The 22510-nt window shown below is 34.5% G+C and overlaps 1 protein-coding gene across 3 annotated transcripts in view; it reads right to left on the bottom strand.

Annotated features, from left to right (window-relative positions):
• LOC112916452 (sodium channel protein type 2 subunit alpha) overlaps positions 1–18136 on the bottom strand; it is a 136544-nt gene extending 118408 nt beyond the window's left edge. The window contains exon 1 of one of the 3 annotated variants that reach the window (XM_025994126.2): positions 17862–18136. The gene's annotated coding sequence lies outside the window, so the exon portion shown is untranslated. Of the gene's footprint in view, positions 1–17396; positions 17720–17861 lie in introns of those variants that run through there. The other 2 variants (XM_025994130.2, XM_025994128.2) reach the window with 2 other exon arrangements.
• Between the last annotated feature and the right edge of the window lie 4374 nt (positions 18137–22510).

The following is a 22510-nucleotide window of genomic DNA, read 5'->3' as shown; positions in this document are numbered from 1 at the left end:
TAGTCAATGGTAACAGATTAAAAAGTTTTTCTCTCATCAGGAGTGAGACAAGGATGCCCACTCTTACCACTCCTATTCAATATAGCACTGGAAGTCCTAGCCAGAGCAATCAGGCAATATATAGAATTTAAAGGCATCTAAATCAAACAGAGAAAGTAACATTGTCTTTGTTTGCAAATTATATGATCTTATATAGAGAAAATCTTAAAGACAACCAAAAAAATGTTGGAAGTAATCTGCAAATTCAGTAAGGTTGGAGAGTACAAAATCAACATACACAAATCAGCTACAATTCTATATTCAAACAATGAACTATCTGACAAAGAGATGAGGAAAACAATCCCATTTACATTAGCATAGAAAACAATAAAATACATAGGAACAAGCTTAACCAAGGAGGTAAAAGATCTGTACACTAAAAACATAAGGCTTTGATGAAAGAAATTGAAGGAGACATAAACAAATGGAAAGATATTCCATGTTCATGGACTTGATGAATTAATACTTAAAATGTCCATACTACCTTAAGCCATCTACAGATTAAATGCAATTCCTACCAAAACTCCAATGGCATTTTTCACAGAAATAGAGTAAACAATTCTAAAATTTGTATGGAACCACAGAAAACCCCAAATATCCAAAGCAATCTTGAGAAGGAATAACAAAGCTCATGGAATCACATCTCTTGATTTCAAATTATACTATAAAGCTATAGTGATCAAGACAGTATGGCACAGGCATAAAAAGAGATACATAGATCACTGGAACAGAATTGAGAGCCTAGAAATAAGCCTGCATGTATATAGTCAATTAATATTTGACGAGGAAGCCAAGAATACCGAATAGGGGGGAAATAGTCTCTTCAATAAATAGTGTTGAAAAAAACTGGATAATCACACACAGAAGAGTGAAATTAGACCCATATCTACACCATACACAAAAATTAACTTGAAATGGATTAAAGATTTAAACATCAGACCTGAAATGGTAAAACTCCTAGAAGAAAAGATAGGGGAGAATCTTCTTAACATTGGTTTTGGCAAGATATTTTTGGCTATGACACCAAAACCACAAACAAGAAAAGCAAAAATTATTAAATAGAACTACATCAACTGAAAAGCTTCTTCTGTGCAGCAAACGAAGAAATCAACAAAATAAAAAGGGAATCTACAGAATGAGAGAAAATATTTGTAAATTATATATTGAATAAGGGGTTAACATTCAAAATATGGAAAGAACTTCTACAACTCCATAACAACATCAGAAAGCAATCTGATCTTAAAATGGGCAAAAACATGAATAGCAACTTTTCCAAAGAAGTCATCCAACTGGACAAGTATATGAAAAAGTGCTCAACCTCACTAATTATCAAAGGAATACAAAGCAAAACAACAATGAGATATGATCCCACATCTGTTAGAATGGCAATCGTTAAAAAGACAAAGCATAACAAACGCAGGTGAAAATATGGAAAAAGATCTTGGATACTAGCCCTTTATCTGATAAGTCATTTGCAAATATCTTCTCCCATGACATATCAGATAAAGGGCTAGTATCCAAGATCTATAAAGAACTTATTAAACTCAACAGCAAAGAAACACACAATCCAATCATGAAATGGGCTAAAGACATGAACAGAAATCTCACAGAGGAAGACATACACATGGCCAACAAGCACATGAGAAAATGCTCTGCATCACTTGCCATCGAGGAAATACAAATCAAAACCACAAAGAGATACCACCTCACACCAGTGAGAATGGCGAAAATTAACAAGACAGGAAACAACAAATGTTGGAGAGGTTGTGGAGAAAGGGGAACCCTCTTGCACTGTTGGTGGGAATGTGAACTGGTGCAGCCACTCTGGAAAACTGTGTGGAGGTTCCTCAAAGAGTTAAAAATTAGAACTACCCTACGACCCAGCAATTCCACTACTGGGGATTTACCCCAAAGATACAGATGCAGTGAAATGCTGGGACACCTGCACCCCAATGTTTATAGTAGCAATGTCCACAATAGCCAAACTGTGGAAGGAGCCTCGGTGTCCATCTAAAGATGAATGGATAAAGAAGCTGTGGTCTATATACAGTGAAATTCCACTATATACAGTGGAATATATGAGTGGAATATTACTCACCATCAGAAATGACAAATGCCCACCATTTGCTTCAACGTGGATGGAATTGGAAGGTATTATGCTGAGTGAAGTAAGTCAGTCGGAGAAGGACAAACATTATATGGTTTCATTCATTTGGGGAATATAAAAAAATAATGAAAGGGAATAAAGGGGAAAGGAGAAAAGATGAGTGGGAAATATCAAAGAGGGAGACAGAATATGAGAGACTCCTAACTCTGGGAAACGAACAAGGGGTGGTGGAAAGGGAGGTGGGCAGGGGTTGGGGTGACTGGATGACGGGCACTGAGGGGGGCACTTGACGGGATGAGCACTGGATGTTATGCTATTTGTTGGCAAATTGAACTCCAATAAAAAATATACAAAATAAAATAAAGATAAATAAATTTTTTTAAAAAATAAAATACAGAAAAAGGAGGCCCTTGTGTGCTGTTGGTGGGAATGTGCATTAGTACAGATACTATGAAAAAACATTATGGAAGTTCCTCAAATAATTAAAAAAATAGAACTATCATACAATCTAGCAATTCCACTTCTAGGCATTTAATCCAAAAGACATGAAAAAGAATATTGTAAAGGTATTTATATTCCCTTGCTTATTGTAGCATTATTCACAATATCCAAGACATGGAAACAACCTATGTGTCCATCAATGGATGAATGGAAAAAGAAGACGTGGTATACACACACACACACACACACACACACACACAAGAATATTACTCAGTGAAATTATTCAGAGAAAGAAGGGAATCCTGCAATTTGCAACAATATGGATGGTTCAGGGATTATGATAAGTGAAATAAGTCAAACAAGGACAAACATTATATGACATAACTTACATGTAGAATCTAAAAGAGAAAACTCAAAATGAAGACTAGACTGGTAGTTACTAGAGCCTGGGGGGTAGGGGAAATGTGGAGATTTTGGTCAAAAGATATGAAGTTCCATTTAGAAAATGCATAAGATCTGGGTATCTAATATATAACATTGTGATTTTAGTTAACAATAAAGTATTATATGGTTGGGAGTCATTAAGAGAATAGATTTTCAATGTTCATACTACAAAAAAAATAATGATAATTATGTGACATGATTGAGATGTTAGTTAATACTATAATAGCAATCATTCTGCAATGTATATCAGATCAATACATCATACATCTTAAACTTATACAGTATTATAGGTCAATTATATCTCAATAAAGCTGGACAACAATACTGGCAGTTTATAAAAATTTAGTAAATTATATTTAACAGCTATGGAATTAAAAACACAAAATATAAGATCAATTTTCCCAACTTAACAGCAAAAGAAACAGCACATGATTCCATATTATTCACAAAGCTAAAGATTTGCTTCCAACTATAAACAAAAACAAAACATTCCTCCAGAAACTTGCATTGTAAACATATCTAGTCATATCTAAACAAGGAAGTGTATCTATGATATCATCACTACAGAGTAGACAGTAAGATACTGCAATGGTTGAAATAGAATGGAATCTTGGATCAAACACCAGCCTTATCACACTTGTGAAAATGAGACCTATACTTTCTTCAGGTTTGTTGTAAGAATTAAAGGAATCTACTTAGAGAAAGCTCAAAACACAGGGCATATGCTGGATCGATATTAAATTTTGTGTATTTTTATTCTACGATTAAACTAGAAATATACAAACTACCAAAACTGAAATAGGAAGAAATAGAAAACTTGAACAGACTGATTATTTTTTTTTAATTTTTATTTATTTATTTTTGATAGTCACACACACACACACACACACACACAGAGAGAGAGAGAGAGAGAGAGGCAGAGACATAGGCAGAGGGAGAAGCAGGCTCCATGCACCGGGAGCCCGACGTGGGATTCAATCCTAGGTCTCCAGGATCGTGCCCTAGGCCAAAGGCAGGCGCGAAACCGCTGCGCCACCCAGGGATCCCCGAACAGACTGATTATAAGCAAATAAATTGAATGGGTAATCAAAAAACTCCCAACAAACAAAAAGTCCAGAGCCAGATGGCTTCACAGGTGAATTCTACCAAATGTTTAAAGAAGAGTTAATATCTAGTCTTATCAAACTATTCCAAAAAAAAAAAAAAAAAAGCAAAACAAAACAGAAAAGGAAGGACCACATCCAAACTCATTCTATGAGGCCAGCATTGGACAACACCAAAACCAGGTAAAGCCTCCACTACAAAAGAGAACTATAGGTAAATAAGTACTTAAAAAAAAAAAAAAAAAAAACCTTCTTATGTGCCAGCATTGGGGTAGATGCTTAAAGGAGAGATATGAAGATCAAGTTCCTGACTTTGAGGGGTTCCCAATCCAGAAAAATGACAAATAAGCAAATAAAGCCCCATGAGAAACATACTAAACTTTATATAAACTAGAAACAGGCCACTAGCCAGTAATAATTATATGTTTACCCTACTGGAAGACCAGATTTTATAATATTAATACACATTTCACTGTTATTGGCAGAAATACTGAGTGAAAAATCAGGCAGACTTTTCTGGGCATTTATAAATGTGAATCAGCTCAATAATAGTGAAAAGAGAAGACATGGTACCTCTTAGCATGCTTAAAGGTATATCTTTTAAGTTTCTAAGATACATTCATTTATTAAACAAAGATTATCTTAGTCTTTTTATATGTCAGAAGACATTCTAAGCTCTTGTGATACATCAGATAATAATTTCTGCCCATTTGTAGGTAACGTTACTGACAGAGGAGATAGAAATTATATAGTATGCTAGAAGGTGCTGAGAGTTATAAGATGGGAGGGAGAGAAGGAAAGGAAATGAAAGAATGAAGAGTAAATAGGAAACAAAAAAGAAAAGAAAGTACAGCACAGTACAGAGGATCAGAAGAAAAAAAAACAGGAAAGGGGGGTGAGATTTTAAATAGGATAGTCAGAGTGGCATCATTTAGAAGTGATGCCACTTCTAAATGAGCACAGACTTAAAAAAATAATAATAATAAATGAGCACAGACTTGAAGCAGGTGAGGGAGTTAGTCATGCAAATATCTGAGGCAAAAGCCTTCCAGGAGGACGAATCATCTTTAAAGATATAGCATTCTTTACTACATTACATTCTTTACTACTAGTATTCTTTACTACACTTACTGTAAAAGTGAAAACGGGAAAGAGAAACTGGAACTGAGGTCGGGGAACTAATGAAATGGAGACCAGATTCAACAAGGAAATTAAGATAATTCTTTGCTGTGATAAAATTTAACTTTGAGTATCTCACGCAGAGATCTGCTGTTGAGAATAGATTGAGAGAAGTAGAAGAATTAAAGTCCACTTATGAAATTAAGCTAGAAATCCAGGAGACACTTGATGGCTGAGACCAGCATAGCAGCAATAGGGATGGCAGGATATAATCTGGTTCTGGCTATATCCTGAAGATGAAATAAATAAGAATTCCTACAGAGTAGGACATGGGGTATAAGAGAAAGAGAATACTCAAAGATGACCCTAGCTGTTTTTAGCCTGAGGAACAGAAAGACTGTTACTTCCCTAACAAGTAAGATGGGGGAAGGCTAGGGGTGGAGCAGGCTGGCCAGGAAATTAGTTTAAGGAATGTTAAATTTGAGATGTCTACTAAATATCCAAATCAACAAGCTAAATAAGCAGTTTGACACGTAATATTTAGCATAGCAGAAAACTTGAGGTAAACATATTTGGAAGTCATCATTATTTGTATGAGATTTAAAGCCTGGAGACGCACTGGGATCACAAAAAAAGTGATAAAAATATAGGGACTAAATCAGGGATACTCCCAAATATCGATGTTTGAGAAGACAGAGTAAAAAGTAAAATGACTGTGAAGAAGTGAACAGTGAGACAAAAGAAGAACCAGGATCATGGGCTGTCCTGGAATCCAAGCGAAAGGAGTCGATCAAAGGAATTCAGTGATGCATTATGTCCAATACTGATGAATGATCGAGTAAGACAAAGACTGAGAATGGACCACTGAATTTTATAGTGTGGTGATCATTGGATTCCTACTAAGAACTGTCTTGGTAAGTGGTTGAAATGAAAACCTGGCTAATGTGGATTTGAGATGGAATGAAGGAGTAGGGAGAAAAGGGGAGAGAGAATACAGTGACCACTTATGGTAAGTATGTTTGCAAAGAGGAGGAAAGAAATCAGAAGTAGTTGATAAAGGAAAAAATTAGTGTAATATAGAAGCAATAATAAAATGCTTGCATGATGATACACTAAAGAGCTAAAATTGCTAAAGTAGGAGAGAGAGAAAACTACTAAAGCAATGCCCCTGTGTAAGTAAGAAGAAATAGAGAAATAAGATCTGGTGCGCAGACACAAAGATTATTTTAGGTAGAAGCAGGGATAGTCGACTTAAGGTAATAGGTGGGAAGTCAGATTATGTGGGTGGAGAACTTGGTATGGAGGTACATATTGTGATAAAAATCTGAAGAGAAAAATCTCTTCTGATTGTTTCAATTTTCTTGGTGATGTAAGAAACAAAGTTGTCAACTGAGAGTGCAGATGAGGTAGGAGGTAATGGTGACTTGAAGAGAAAAGAGAGGGTGTGGAATCCAAGTCCAGGAAACTGGATTAATGAGATGTCTAGGGAACTGTGGTCTGATTCCTGGGCAGTATCAAAGGCCCACTTGAGGTTTGTGCTTGTGTCAGCTGCATGGATGCAGGCAGGTATGGAGTAGGGGAGAGCACGATATGACTAGGATGGAGATTTTGCCAGATAATTTTTAAAAGGGGGTGGGTAATTAAGTGTGCATGTGTGTGTAAGGAGTGATTATTATGGATGGCCATGGAATTTAATCTATTTAATAAAGTAAAGGGAACAATAATAAAGTAAGTGAGGGACAATGAAAATATGGTAATGTCAATGCACAGGAGTTCTGATAGGGCTACAGGATTGTTTGAGTTGGGGTTCAAGATCAAATGAGCTAGAAAGATACATGGTGCAGAATCCATGAACTAGAGATCATGGTCAGGTCACAGTTACTGACAAAGAAGATGTCTTTGATACAACCATGGGAGTGAACACCTGAGGAAGGGTAAAGAATACAACCATTGGAGGAAAAGATTTTAAGAAACTTAGCTAAGTTGGTAATGTAGGTTTACATATAGTCAGTATGTTGAAAGGCCATCTATATACAAACTGAAATTACCCAGATTTTGGGTAGAGGAAGTCAGGCTGGAGATTGTGAGTTTAAAGCCAACTTCCTATTTTCAAATAACCATATATTTGTGTAAATTCCTAAGAAAATGCATATCCAAATGCACAGATATTCTGAATCAATATTTTATCCTGGTTTTGCTTTTAGGTTTGAATAATTTTGATGATAAAAAAAAGAGAGAGAAAGAATAAAGCCCACACAAAATTAGATCCCTGCAGAAAAATTTCGTTTAGGCTAAATATTTTCCTTAATTTTATTTATTTATTCATGATAGACACAGACAGAGAGAGGCGAGACACAGGCAGAGGGAGAAGCAGGCTCCATGCAGGGAGCCCGACACAGAACTCAATCCTGGGTCTCCAGGATCAGCCCTGGGCTGAAGGCAGGCGCTAAACTACTGAGCCACCCAGGCTGCCTGATTTAAGCTAAAATTATTAAACTATATACAAGCTGCATGGATCTACATTAAAAAAATACTTTGATATAAATTATAACATTTAAACTATAAAAAGAAAAATATTATCTGATGGTAAATAATAGATAACATCTTATTTGTATTTTTAGTGTACAGAAGATATGCATGATTACTACTAAAAATGCAAACTGAATAAAGGAAAATAAAGTAAAAATAAATTAAATATCCTACATACCAATCTCCCCATACAAATTCAGAGTTCCAAAATAACCCTTGTTAAAGACTCTGTATATTCCAAAATGTTTCTAAACATATGTAAATACATATCAATATATGTAACTATAACAGCTTTCCTTTCCTTTTTTCCCCACAAATGAGATAACACCATACATAGTGGCATGAAACCTGCTTTTTTCACTTCACAATGTTTCTTGATCATTTTTTCATATCAACATATAAAGGCCTAAAATTATTTTTAACACCCATATAATATCTGTTATAAAGATGCATCACAATTGCTTAAACCTGTCCCCATTATTGGATATTTGAGTCATTCCCAGATGTTTTCTATTAACAATGTAATGAATGTCATGTGTGAGCATATTTATAAGACCAATTCCTAGAAATGAAATGTTGCATCAAAAGATAAGCATCTTTTAAATGTTGATAGATACCATCAAGTTGTCTTCCCAAAAAAATGCATAACATGAACACTAAGAACTTTCTGTTTACTTTTCTCCAAAATTTTAGAATGGGTTTGCCTTCTGTAAAAGAAAGCAGATTACAAATATTATAATGTTGGTGGTGGAAATTTGGACGATTGACTAATTATTTGAACTACAGTTAAAAGAGTAGAACTGTCGGGGCATCTGAGTGGCTCAGTCAATTAAGCATCTGACTCCTGGGTTGTGAGTTCAAGCTCCATGTTGAAGCTCCACCCCCAGTGTGGAGCCTACTTAAAAAAAAAAAAAGAGTAAAACTGTCAAGTAGGATGTTTGATCTACTATACAACCCTCCCCCCCCCAAAAAAAATACATAAAGATGTTCATGGCAACATTGCTTGTAGCAGTGAAAAACTATCCACATTATGGAATTTAAAATAATTTGTGATATATTTCTATAATGGAAAGTTATACATCAGTAGGTATTACTGAACCCTATACCCATATATCAAAACTATCAATTCTCAAAAACATCATATTGAGTTTAAAAAGCAAAATATGAAAAGATGCTTTCAGTATAATACACATAAAATTTTTTAAACATGTAAAACAGCACTTCATATTATATATGTGTGCAAGTTGTATGGACTATAGTTTTACACTATGAATGTAAAGACTGTGCATCAAACTCAAAATAGCTGTTACCTGAGAAGGGAGTGATAGGAATGGGATTGAAGCTGTGTATACAGGAGTCATCTGAATCTGAATATGACAAAAGTCAATATGGATTTTTATTTTTTTAAGATTTTTATTTATTTATTCATGATAGAGAGAGAGAGAGAGAGAGAGAGAGAGAGAGGCAGAAGGAGAAGCAGGCTCCATGCAGGAAGCCCAACGTGGGACCCGATCCCAGAACTCCAGGATCACACCCCGGGCCAAAGGCAGGCGCCAAACCGCTGAGCCACCCAGGGATCCCCCAATATGAATTTTTAAAAGAAGCAAATACATATGTAAAATCAAGTAAGAAACACTTTTCCCAAATTATGACCAGTCTTATTTTGTTTCCTTGAGTGCTGTAGGAAGACTTGGTCAGCCATGAAACCATGTGAGTAGTTTTAAGTAATTTGTCCATTTGGTTCATGTGCCTCCTTCTATTTCTGGCCCTTCTGCTGCTGCTCTTTAGTTGCTCTCTGTTGTCTATGGGGCTCAACTGTTGATACATTCTTATCTTATACCATTGGCTTCCTTTACTGGATCCCAAGTAACATTTCCTAATTTATACATTTTTAAATTTATACATTTCCTAATTTATACATTTATACATTTTAAAGTAACATTCCTAATTTATACATTTATATATGTTATATATACACATACAAGTTTTAATTATTTATATGTTTTCATTCTTTCTAAAAATTTTTTAAAAAATAAAGATTTTTTTTTTTCTGAAAGACAGAGACAAGTTTCTTTGAAGTCCTGATTCAATAGATTACATTTTCTAATTCTCATTTCAGTGAGAGTACAACTTTTTGATGCTCTACTCAGGGGTTCTCAATTTCAATTCCTATGTTACAAGTCTAGACTTTCTCAGCCTTATACTTGCACAGACTTTAAAACCAAACCCTCTGGAAATTTGGACTTTTTCTAGATATTATGTACCTTCTTCTAATCCACAGATTCATGGCTCAGCTTTCATGTTTATTACTTAGGTTTTTAGTTATCACTCTATTTCTGATTACTGAGGGCTTCTTCTTATTTATTTGGAGTTTACCCATGTATTTTAAGGGCATTTTTTTTTTAAGGGCATTTTTAAATCTTGTTTTATCTAGAGTTTCTGGATGTTGGCAAATGAGATCTATGTTCATTCAACCCATCGAGTTGCCAGAATTGAACATTCTCATAGGTTTTATGCAAATTATTACTTTTATTTTAGTAGCTCTCATTTCACCTTGAAATTCCTGGGGATTGAGGCAGCTCTGATTCTGAAGATAAAGGATTTGTGCTGGAAGCCATCGATACAGATCTTTTCCTGAATGCCTGTGAATAAGCCATTTCAAGTGCAAAAGAGTTTCCTGTACTCTGCTTCTTTCAGCTGAGTCTAGGTTGGTAATTACAGCATGTACTTCTAACACAGTTGTTCCTAAAACAGTTGACATTCTAGGAAGGCAGGTTCATAAAATTCATAATTCATGAATTTATGAATTTACAATTCATAAAATTATGTCATTCCTGGTGATATAACTAAGGATTCAATAAAAGTCATTAGAGATTTCAGTTGGTAGATTTAGCAAGGCCAATGACTGAGCAGCTCACCTTCATGCTCTTTTTCTAAATTGGTCATTTTACATTTTAACTCTCTGACACCTGAGCATCTAAATCATAGACCATTAATTTAGGTAGACTGATCAAATATAAAACATGGCATAGTACTTTTTTTTTACTTTCCTCTCTTCCAACTGTTAGAAAAGTGATGATCATATTTGCCTGATATAGTCTTGATATACACATGTTGTTCTGAAGAAATTATTAACAAACAACATCCTAGTTTAGATGACACACTATGGTCACCCTATCTAAATAACCAGGCTCCCTAGTCTTCTGGGACTGGGACACAGGAAATAGCAAGTGTATGTCTGGGTACTTCTCTGGTATTATCCTAGCTGCCTGACAATTTCTGGGCCACAACAGTTCTCAAATCCAGCTGAGACACAAAAGGAGGAAAACATCCCAGCTCATAATGCAGGATTGACAGAGATACTATCCAATTGGCCTCTAGCTGGCTTGCTTCATGCCTTACCTATTTCACCTTTTAACATCAGTTATTCAGAGAAGGGAGATAGTGTCAGTCTTCTCTTATCATAATCTTGTCATAAACTCTTTTTTTTTATGATATTCCAAACAATTCACTATTCTTTTTACAAAGCCTAATAGGAACTTTCTTGTTTCATTGTCAGTCTCCATACAAATCAACCAACACAAGATGTAACAGGGCATAATTATGCAATCACATAATTGCATACTTATTTGCTAATACCACCAAGACATGCTCATGCTGAAAGCGAATTCTAATCCCAACTGATTCTAGATAACAAGATTTAATCATTACAAACTTTAATAATAAGCAATTCAAAGTACTTCTTGAGGATGGCTGCTTCCTAAGATCATTTTACTCCAGTAAAAAAAATTATATTTTAGCAAGCACAAACAGAAAGTTAACTAAAATTATATTCTTACCCTCAAAAAATCTTTTAGCACATTCTAATAAATAAGAGATATTTATTCTCATTTATTAATTGATTCTTAAACCAGTTCTCCAGAATTTTCACAAATAACAAAAGCTCCTCGCATGTTAGAAAAGTTTTGTCATCATTGGTGTAGTTAGTAATGATATTTTCTTCCAAATAAAGGTCTTGACTTAGAAGTTTTATGGAATATTACCGGGAAAAATCTGTATCTTTGATTTACAAAGTCCACTTTTACCTCTGCTTCAAACTACCTCCAATTTCTCTAAACCCAAATGTTATAAGGAAGAGATGACCTTACTATATGAATATTTTAGGGAAACAAGTGAATAGCTTTTGAGATTCAGTATAATTTCATTTTATGTTCTTGATGCTGGTCATCTTTTCCTACATAGAAATAATATTTTAATGGGCACTACTATATTACTAATGGTATTCATCATTATCATCAAAATGTATATAAAATTTAAGTGCTCCTTAAAAATCAATATAATATGAAACTACATTTTGATAATTAAAGATCTTATTTGCCTTCATTGGCATTATGGCATTACTTTTTTGAGGCCTAAAGCAAGATCTTTCACCAACATAAGCAAGCCATATTTTTCACAAATCTTACTTTTATTATAAACAAAATTAGAAACAATCATATTAAACTTGTATTCTATAAGTAACACACATGTGAAGTACTGTTGGAAAAATCCAAACACATTATTTTAAAATGCAAAATCTATATTAAATCTCTTGAATTTTTTTTCCAAATTGGTTTCCCCTTGATATAAACTTGTTTAGAACTATCATCAGTATTTAAAGAATACTGAATAAGATGCACTGAAAATTTATAAAGCAAAAAGTGATAAAATCAGGGAAAGTAGTGGGGATTTTTTTTTTCTGTAATGGCAACATCTTATAGTGGTTTAGAGTTGATACTGAAAATATTTGGTGATCTTTGTTAGAAAAATTTTTCAATAGAAATTTTAGAAGACCTTGATGTATACCTTCTAGGATGTTTGCTTAGAGCAGAAATCTGAAAAATATTATTCCAAGACCTGCTTTATATTTTGTGTGACCTATTACAAAATTATAACACTATAAAATAAATAACTTTCAAAGGAAATAACATGAAATCCAAATATAGAATCTGTGGAAGTCGGGGTGGTCCCGGGTGGCTCAGTGGTTTAGTGCCGCCTTCAGCCCAGGGTGTGATCCTGGAGACCTGAGATGGAGTCCCATGTCCGGCTCCCTGCATGGGGCCTGCTTCTCCCTCAGCCTGTGTCTCTGCCTCTCTCTCTCTCTCTCTCTCTCTCTCTTTCTCTGTCTCTCATGAATAAATAAAGAAAATTTAAAAAAACAACAACAAAGAAAAAAGAATCTGTGGAAGTAGTCTGAGTTGAGAAGTGATAACCTAGGTTTGCTGTTTGGTTAGCATTGCCCATGACAATTCTTGTGGGTATACAACAGTTTTTAATGGAATTAAACTTGACTTAAGGTTTCTATTTCAAATCAGCAGCTATCCCATCCATACCCCAAAAAGTGTCTACACTGCTAGTGAAGAAAAGATGGAGAAAATAAATAGTAGGTTCTAAAATGGATAAGGATCAAGAGTTCCACAGTTGTAAATAAAACCCCAATTTCTTAATGACGAGATAAAAATGAAGACAAAGCTAAATTCTCTTAATATTTTAATGCCTGGTAATTGAAGCCAGATAAAGATACCATCATTTATTAAGCTTAGAAGCTGAATGAGGTAGTTATGAGGATATCTAGAGATGATCTCCACAAAAGAAGGCTGGAAGGCAAAAGACCCTGGCAGGAGTTGGGGGGAGTTGGGCAATCTTGCCCAAAGTCAGCCCTGAAGGAAGAGAAGTCATCTATGTCTCTGTATTGCCGCCTAAGGACCTGCTTCTGCTCTTCACACTGAACTGCCAGGCTCCCCATACAGTGGGATACAGTCAGGTCTAGAAACAAGAAGGTGATATTTCTGTCCTACCAATTCTAAAGTGAACTACATTAATCTGAACTGAGAAAGCAGCTATTTCAAAGGCTCCTATCTGTTGAAGGAAAGGGATTTTTCATCATACCTGTGCCTTTTGTTGCCTTTCCATGGCATATAAGTGCAAGGGATTACCTAGAGGAGCTCTAGGAAAGATTCTGGAACTGTCCGTAGAAAGGGAGAAAGAACTTATGGTAGGAAGCTTCATAGAGGAGGTTAGTTTGTCTAAAGGAAGAAACTTTGTAATTAAACTGACTTTCTTTTCTTTCTCTTCACACGTATCCTTGTAAAAACACTAATGACACAGAGAGGAAAAGGTCCGAGCTTGAATAATTAATTAAGCTACTAGCAAACCAGCCCATAATAATCAAATTAGAAAAAAGAAGAAGTGAAGTTGGAATCAGAGACCAGAGTGATTTGGTCAAGAGCTGAGGAAAGTGGGCCACTTCTATAAGCTGGAAAAGGCACAGTTAAGTACAGCATGGAGAATATAGTCAGTGATATTATAATAACATTGTATAGTGACAGATGGTGGCTATACTTATCCTGATGAGCACTGAGTAATGCATAGAATTGTTGAATCAATATGTTGAATACCTGGAATGAATATTACATCGCATGTTAAGTATACCTAAAAAAAAAAAAACAAATTAGATACGTATAATAGATATGCATTGGTCTAATCCTATGAAAGTTTAAAATAGAACCTGTTTTCAAAAAGGTCATTCTGTGAGAAATAGGTAACTGAAGTATGTACAATAAGCCTAATGTGAAAGAGTGTTATTAGTTTCCAATTCAAGGATTAATGAAACTAAAAAAATACTCTATTGGAAAGTGTTTTGCTGCTGAGAATTCATTATTTCTTCCAGAGAGTCCACATACCACAAATAACCTTTTCTGAAGAACCAACTGATTTAAATAGAAGAGATATTTTATCTTACAGACAGGTTTTAATTTCCAAATACAGAGCACCTAAAGTGAGTTACATCAGCTTTCCTTTTTATCGCCTCCTACCCCTTCTTCCTATCTCGAAGAAGAAAAACATTCTTGAATCTTCCCTCTCTCGTCTCCTGTAGGACTTCAATTTATTTTTTGTTTCTTCTTTCTTCGATTTCTGTCTACTGACTTCATTCATACCCTTATTTTATGAAAGGGCTGAGGTTTTTCTAATCCTGACCAAAATAAAATTTCACTCAACAGTACCTTCCCCTTCAAGAAAAAAAAAAAATCTATCTTTCTCTTCGCTGGTAAATGTCTTAACATTTAAAATTACTCTTTGGCTTTCTCATTTCCCATTTAGTCCTCCGTCTGAGCCCCTTTCTCTGACAATCTACTAAACTTCTCCTCTTAAAACCCATCCATGATCTAATAATAATGACGAAGTCTATCAGCTCTGACCCCATTCTCTTACTAATCAACCACTTTATGGGTTTACTATTGTTTCTGATCCCTATTTTAGTAGTCAGTTTACTTGCTTTGTTATTCCCCCCATCCTTTGATTGTTATTCCCCCAATCTCTTCCATTACTTTCCCTCAATTAATATTCTTTCTAGGCTCTTTTCACTCTACCTAATCTTAAAGTTATACTGAATTCACCTTTATGTCACTTTTATTCCCCACTGATGTTCATTTATGTATGATCTAACTTCAAGCACACCCATATATTCAGCTTTTCTTTCTAATCTAATAACTGGAAATAAAATTGTCACACTGTTAATAAAATTGTTTTCACCCTCTTACAGAACATCTTTATGTGAGAGTATGTGTTAGTATGTCAAATACATAACATCAAAAGCCAAATTCATCATCTTAACTTTTGCTGCCCTAGAAAAAAAACAAAAAACAAACAAAAAACAAACCACAACACTCTCAGGCTTCACTCAGATTGAATTATTTACCATTTTCTGTAATTTCCCTGTATAATGTCCTATAGTCTCCATTGTCTTGTATTTGTTTACCTCACCATTTTGTGCCTGGAATGAGAAACTCTATTTATTATTATAACCAACTCACCAATAAAGATCTCATTTAACTATCCTATCCTCTTAAAATTGTTTTCCCTGGGTTCTGAGTTCCTCAAGAACAGAAAAAATTGTGACTATTGGCTTATTTTGAATCTCAGGAGGTAACACAGTGCATCTGGTGCTGGTGCTCATATATCTGTTCCATTCACCTTCTTACCCTTCCTCATCCTTATTTTGATGTTCACAATATTTTGAGGTATGGTACTATTTGTACATACACATTTCCATGAGGATAACTCCATGCCTTTGTTTATGTCTCATGGACAGTTCTTGACAGATGCATGGTACTCCATAAATATTGTTTGTGTAAGTGACACATTTTATTTAATCCCTTTCCTTTCTCAAGATATAGCAGGAGTAGGGCACTCCCTGTGCCCAGTAAGTGAAAAAAAAGAAAGAAAGGCCAGAGCATGGGATGATGTTTTTGTATGGGCCAATAGACTAATCTATGTATACAGTCTACCCTTATTAGGTAAGAGAAATAGAGATATGGGCTAGTATGTGACCATCCATATCATTTATGTGTATAGAATAGAATAATGTACCTCATCAAATAGGAAAGGAGAGTACTTAGAAACAGAGTCTCCACAGTTGTTGTTTTCGTTTTCTTAGATGCTTTGTCAAGGGCCTTGAGAAAATTGAGCACTGCATACAATATGCCATTTAAGTAACAAAACGTGTACCTTGAAAGAAATTCTATTTCATAGAATTAACAGAGACACGTGCACACACACATAGTCAATATCAGCACACCTGGTATATGCCATTTAGATATGTCCAAACTAGAGGTAAATTGTATTACTGGTATGAAAGACATTGAAAACTGTCAATCAGGGTTCCAGCCTTGTCTCTGATTCTAATTTAGCATGTGGCTATGGGAAACTGAATCTCTCAGCCACAGTTTTTTTTTTTAAATGATGAAATAAATATATGCTAAAAATCTGTGGTTCTAAAAATTGCCATGTATATAGAACTATGTGGAACCTAAAACTCCTTATAGGCCTCACATGTCAAAAGAATGAATATTTTTTCTTTAGTAGTTCAAACCATTCTATAAAATAATTCCCCAGAACCTTCACAACCTCTGACACAGCACAACTACCTTTATAGAAAAATGATGAGTAAGATAGAAACATACTGATGCACCCCCATACCTGCCATCTCAACCAACACCATTACACACACACACATACACACACACTGCTCTTCCCAAAGAGTCAGAAAATAGATATTTAAAAACAATCTTACAAAAATAATTTTTAAATACTTTAAAATTTTAGTTTAAATTGATATAAGTAACAATTATGACTTTTAAATGCAGGATTTCTAGACTTCTTTCTTCCTATTAAGTTGATAACAATAAAGAGAGGATTTAGGGGGAAATCATGAGAAGCAGCAGAGAAAAGCAAGGCTGTTGCATGCAATTTCCAGCTCCTGAGTCATTCCATTTTTTAGCACAGCTAATGTTACATGACCAAAAATGATTTAAAATGTGAATACCTTATATGATATCAACTAGTTTAAATGGCCACAGTCCTATTATCACAAATCCACCAAAATCAAAGAAAAACCCATTTTCTCAGCACTTAATCTGTTTTCAGTTTACTCCTTATATCCATACTAGAAGAGAGAGAGGGTCTGTACTATCATTCCAAGTCTATTAAACACATTACATAAATCTTTCATGAGAGAAATGATTTTCATGTTTTTTCTAAAATGGGGAAAAAAAAAACCCATAAATAATCCATACCATCACTGCAGGCAGGAACTGTTCAGAAGGCCTTCAGGCTCAGAACGTTGGTATATCTCTGAGGCATCTATCACAAGGCTCAGCCCTGGGCTTTGGCAAAGCCACTGCCATGTTAATCTGCTTCATTACATCTCTACAATTTGTTCACTGCATTAAGGAGCAGTATTTCCCTTGTGAGAGAAAGACCTGTCCTTCACTTTGAAAGCTTTACCTTCAAAAGGTACACAAGTATTGTCACAGATGGGCACTAAAGGCCAGAAAGCCAAATAAATATTAAAATACAGCAAGTCAGAGTTGAATCTCATTTCAGTGCAGGAGGATTTAAAGATCTAGGGCAGCTAGAATTGGAGCTATTCAATCTTTTAGATCTAAATCCAAGCTTAAAAAGCACACACCTTATTTTAATTATCACTAACACAGATAACAATTCAGGGATAGATGAAAGATAGAAGCATATTGCCTTACCTGAAATAAAGGGAATTGTAAATCATAGCACAGAATCCATGTATGTGGTGAATATAATAATCTTCTCTGCAGTTCTTCAGAATATTGACTAAAAGCAGAACGATAAAATTTCACATGTGTTCCATCCTCACTAAAGAAGAAAAAACAAGAAAGGGCGACTGCAGCATCCTCTCTGCTTCTGCTTTAGCTTCCTGTTCTGACGCTCACTCGATGGTACCCACTGTCTGTTAGAAAGCAGCATGCTAAATTGAAAAATAAATAAATAAATAAATGTAAGGCTGCATCTTACATGACAGCTCCATCTCCTGGCCAAAACTGGAACTATTTTCATTCAAGATCCTTTAGCAACGCTGCTCTCAGCAGCAAATCTGATTAAATGGTATAGAGCACATAATTCCACTGTATGTGAAATCAACTAACTTCATGACTTATAAGTTAAACATTTAAGAAGCATTAGAGTATAAATTTTTAAAATTTGTAATCCTACTTTTGGGTTTTTATTTATATTATATTTAAATTAAATGCAAGCTTTCATAGCATTGCAAACTTAATGTTTATCTTCAGATTTACTTAACTTTATTTACTACTTGAAAAAGTAACATATATCTCCTATTAAAAAACTTCAGATATCAAATTTATTTTTATTGCTATCTCTTCATGGAGAAGTTGTTTACATTTTGTTACTAGAGAAATGCTTTGTTATGTTATTATTTCTGTTATTTGAGGGCAATTTTGACAGATTAAAATTAATGCAGGACAGTGAAATTACTAAGAGGCAAATGAAAATCTTTAGCCGACCCAAGTTTTTAAGATAGTTCAAAATACACAAATATAAAATTTCATGTTATATGAAATTTGATAATTGTAGTAAATGTGTAGTTACACCTTCTTAGTGGAATAAGAAAAAATTAAATTATTATAGAATGCATTTGGTAAATAACATCAGTTACACTGAGCATATTATGTGCTCAGCTCAATATGTATCTGTTTAATTGATTTTTCTGTCAATTGTGAAGATCTGGTTCATTCTTAACTTTCTAAATAAAAGGACAGCCTTCTTTCCACTTTTTCACAATACCATTCAAGTCTCCAGACAGTTATCTGAACTAAAATTCTTCCTGCCAAGGTCTTTTGATATCCCTAAAGTCTTAGTCATTTGAGGCTGTTGCATTAGCGCTGTCCGTGGTGCTGAAAAACAATTCCAGAACTCAGAAGATTCTAGGTCTTAAACTGGTCTGAAAGGTTGTCTTTGTAATATTTGATAAAAATTTTATTTTTAAAAGTTTTATATCATCCATAATAAGTGATAGTATCTAAGATACAAATATCTAGGTAATTTTTTTATCCACAGAATATATAGTATGTATGTTGAGGAGAAGCCATAATGCTGATGAATTTATTTAATATAACCATGATTATTAGTCACACATTTTTTATTCTTTATATATAATCTTTCATTTTATTCTTGCAGAGGTCATATTATGTAGACTGTGCCAGCCCTAGTGTCAAATTGAATAGATGGAATAGACGAGGATACCCAAGCCCACTCTTTAGTAACTTGTCCAGAGTTAGCTAATAAGCAAGTCAGAAGAATAAATATGGTTCTCTAAATTTACTCTTATTTCTACAGTATCATTAAAATACATTTGTATTGTTTTTAAAACTGCCCTAGGCCTCAATTCATTATTAACATTTCACAAAAAAATAGTGGCTTAGTAGGTAACATTCTTTAAATATGTATACTCAACTATTTCATCTCATAAGTTTTCTGTGAAAACATAGGATACTGTTATAAATTCTCAGGGCACATGAGTCATGATCATTTTTCTCAGATTCTCCAGCAAAGCACTTGGCCATTAGGCCAAGAAGCTTGAACTCATCATATCAGACCTGAGATGCCGCAAACATGAAATATCACTGATGTTTCACTTTATCTTTAAAACCATAGTAATTTAAAAAAAATAAAATAAATTAAAATAAAATAAAATAATAAAACCATAGTAATTTTATAATAATTTATATAGCATTTAAATATTTTTCTTAAGATATGAATCATTTTACCATTCCTTATGGGTAAATTTTACCCTTTAGAAAGATGTGTCTAACTTATCCTGGTATTTTGGGTATTTCAGGCATGTCACCACATAGTCCTAGGGATACACTATCCCAATTTGAGGACCATGAAATTATATGATGTAGAATCAACTTATCTCAACAAACAGGTAATTATATAAAATATTTTTTGTGTATACCTTTCCAGCATATCATTTCAGTTTTCATGAATCACAAAACATAGAGTTCAATATTAATAGGTTATATTTTTTTAAAAATTACAAGGAGTCACCCTTGACTCTCAGGTCATGACACTCATTGGGTTCCTGCTCAATAGGGAGTCTACTTCTCCCTGCTTATTCTCCCTCTCTCTCTTTCTCTCTCTCTCTCTCTCTGTCTCTTTCTCTCTCTCTCCCCCTCCTTTTCCCCACCTCTCTCTGTCTCAAATAAATAAAATCTTTTATTAAAAAGTAAAATTTTTTAAAAATATAAAATATATTTTCATTCTTCATCTTTAGCATGCTCTTTCAGTGTTACTGTGGTAAACTGTAAACAATGTCACAATTCTTTCCTTCACTATTCATGTTGTTTTCAATGTGACTACTATTTGGAGATGAAGACTATTTTTCCATCTTTTATCTGGGTTGACCTCATGATTTGGCAAAAGTGGAAATGATACTCTTCCAGTTTCAAGTATAGGCTTCAAAATTTCTTAAACATCTTTTTTTTAAGATTTCATTTATTTATTTATTTATTTGTTTGTTTGTTTGTTTGTTTATTTGATCGAGAGGGAGAGAAAAAGAGCAGGGGATGAGCAGAGGGGAAGGAACACACAGACTCTGCACTGAGCACAGAGCCTGACATGGGGCTTGATCCCATGACCCTGAGACCATGACCTGAGCCAAAATCGGGAGTCAGATGCTTAACCATCTGAGCCACCCAGGTGCCACTAGGCCTCAAAATTTCTTGCATGCTTCTGCTTATTTTCTTGGAACCCTCTCTGACTACTATATGAAAAAAATCTGGGCTGCCTAAGAGAAGACATGAAAGTACATGGAGTGGAGACAGGTTTCCTTGGTGTAAACTTCCAAGAACAACTAGCCCCAAGCTGACCTGGCAGCTGATGCAGGTGAATGAAAAATTCCAGCTAAGATCAGTTAAGTCTAACCAGGATCAGCAAGACCAAAAAAACCATGAACTAACTAAATGTTCACTTGGGAATGGTTTGTAATGTGCCAGAACCAATTTCTTCATGCTCAATTCAATGATATATTTTTCAATAATATTTTAAAGCATCTGAAAACTTTGCTTACTTCCTCTTTCTTGAAATACCTCATTTGCCTTTGCTTGGCACCATTCTATAGTCTCCTTCTCCATATGGCTGCTTCTTCTCAGTGCTCTTTTGCTGGTTTTCCCTTCCATTTCCTACCTTAAACATTGATATGCCCCAGAAAACAGTATTTGACAACTTCCAAATTATTGTTGTAGCCTGGTCCTCTCCTAAACCATAGACTTACGATCAAATGCCATTTAACATATTCACTCTCTATTAATTTAATATGTCTAAAACAAACTTCTGAATCTCTTGTAATATTCATCATGTTAGATAATAGCAATTCCATCTTTTAATGCTGTTGGGCCAAAACTTTAATGTCACCTTTGACTCTTCTCTTACTTTCAGACTCCATATCTAATCAGTTTATGAATACTGTTAACTTCTCTTTTGAAGTGTATCCAGAATCAAACTCACAACTTTACTATCTTATTTTGGCATAAACCAGCATCATTTGTATTTTGTATCTTTGCAGTATCTTATTAACTAGTTTCTTTCCCTATTTCTTTCCTTGCCTTTTCTATTAGCTATTCTTAACACAGAAACTGAAGTCATCCTATTAAACTACATCATATAATGTACTCTTCTTTTCAAACTTTCTAGTGTTTTTACATCTATCTCCCTCAGAATAAAGCCAAAGCCTGTGCAAATGTTCACAATGTTGTGAGCAGTCTGGGCCTCTTTACCTCTCTGATTTATTCTCTAATTACTCTTGACCTCACTCACTCTACTCCAACCATTCTGGTGTGTTTATTAGCTACTTAAACTAACAATGGCAAGAATGCTCCTTCTTTAGGAAGTTTCCACCTTTTGATCTCTTTGCCCGGAGCTCCTCTATAGGTTTCTCATGGCTCACTTCCTCTGTTATTCTAATCATTACTCAGAATGACCTCTTCAGTAAAGCTAGCCCTGATCCCTACCACTACACCCTACCTCCTCTGTTTTTATTTTTTTCTTGTATTACTTAGCTGCCATATTATATATTTTGTGTACCTCCACTAAGAGAAATGTAAGTTCTGTGAAGCCAGAGATGTTTGTTTTGTTCATTGCTATAAACCTGGTTCATAAAACCAGGAACATCATAAAACTAGGATGTACCTGGAACATCAAAGCTGCCCAAATAATGAATGAATGTGTTAGACATAGAACATGGATATCATTTTTATTACTACATCATGGAAATGTTATTTATTTATAAGTGTGGATTTCCATGTTTTCACTAACATCTCTGTCAGAGTGTGAAATCAATGTGGTAAATAGCATG

This window comes from Vulpes vulpes, chromosome 3 (assembly GCF_048418805.1).
Source record: "Vulpes vulpes isolate BD-2025 chromosome 3, VulVul3, whole genome shotgun sequence".
Classification (NCBI taxonomy): Eukaryota; Metazoa; Chordata; class Mammalia; order Carnivora; family Canidae; genus Vulpes; species Vulpes vulpes.
The sequence above is the reverse complement of the archived record's forward strand: the minus strand, read 5'-3'. Positions and strand labels throughout refer to the sequence as shown.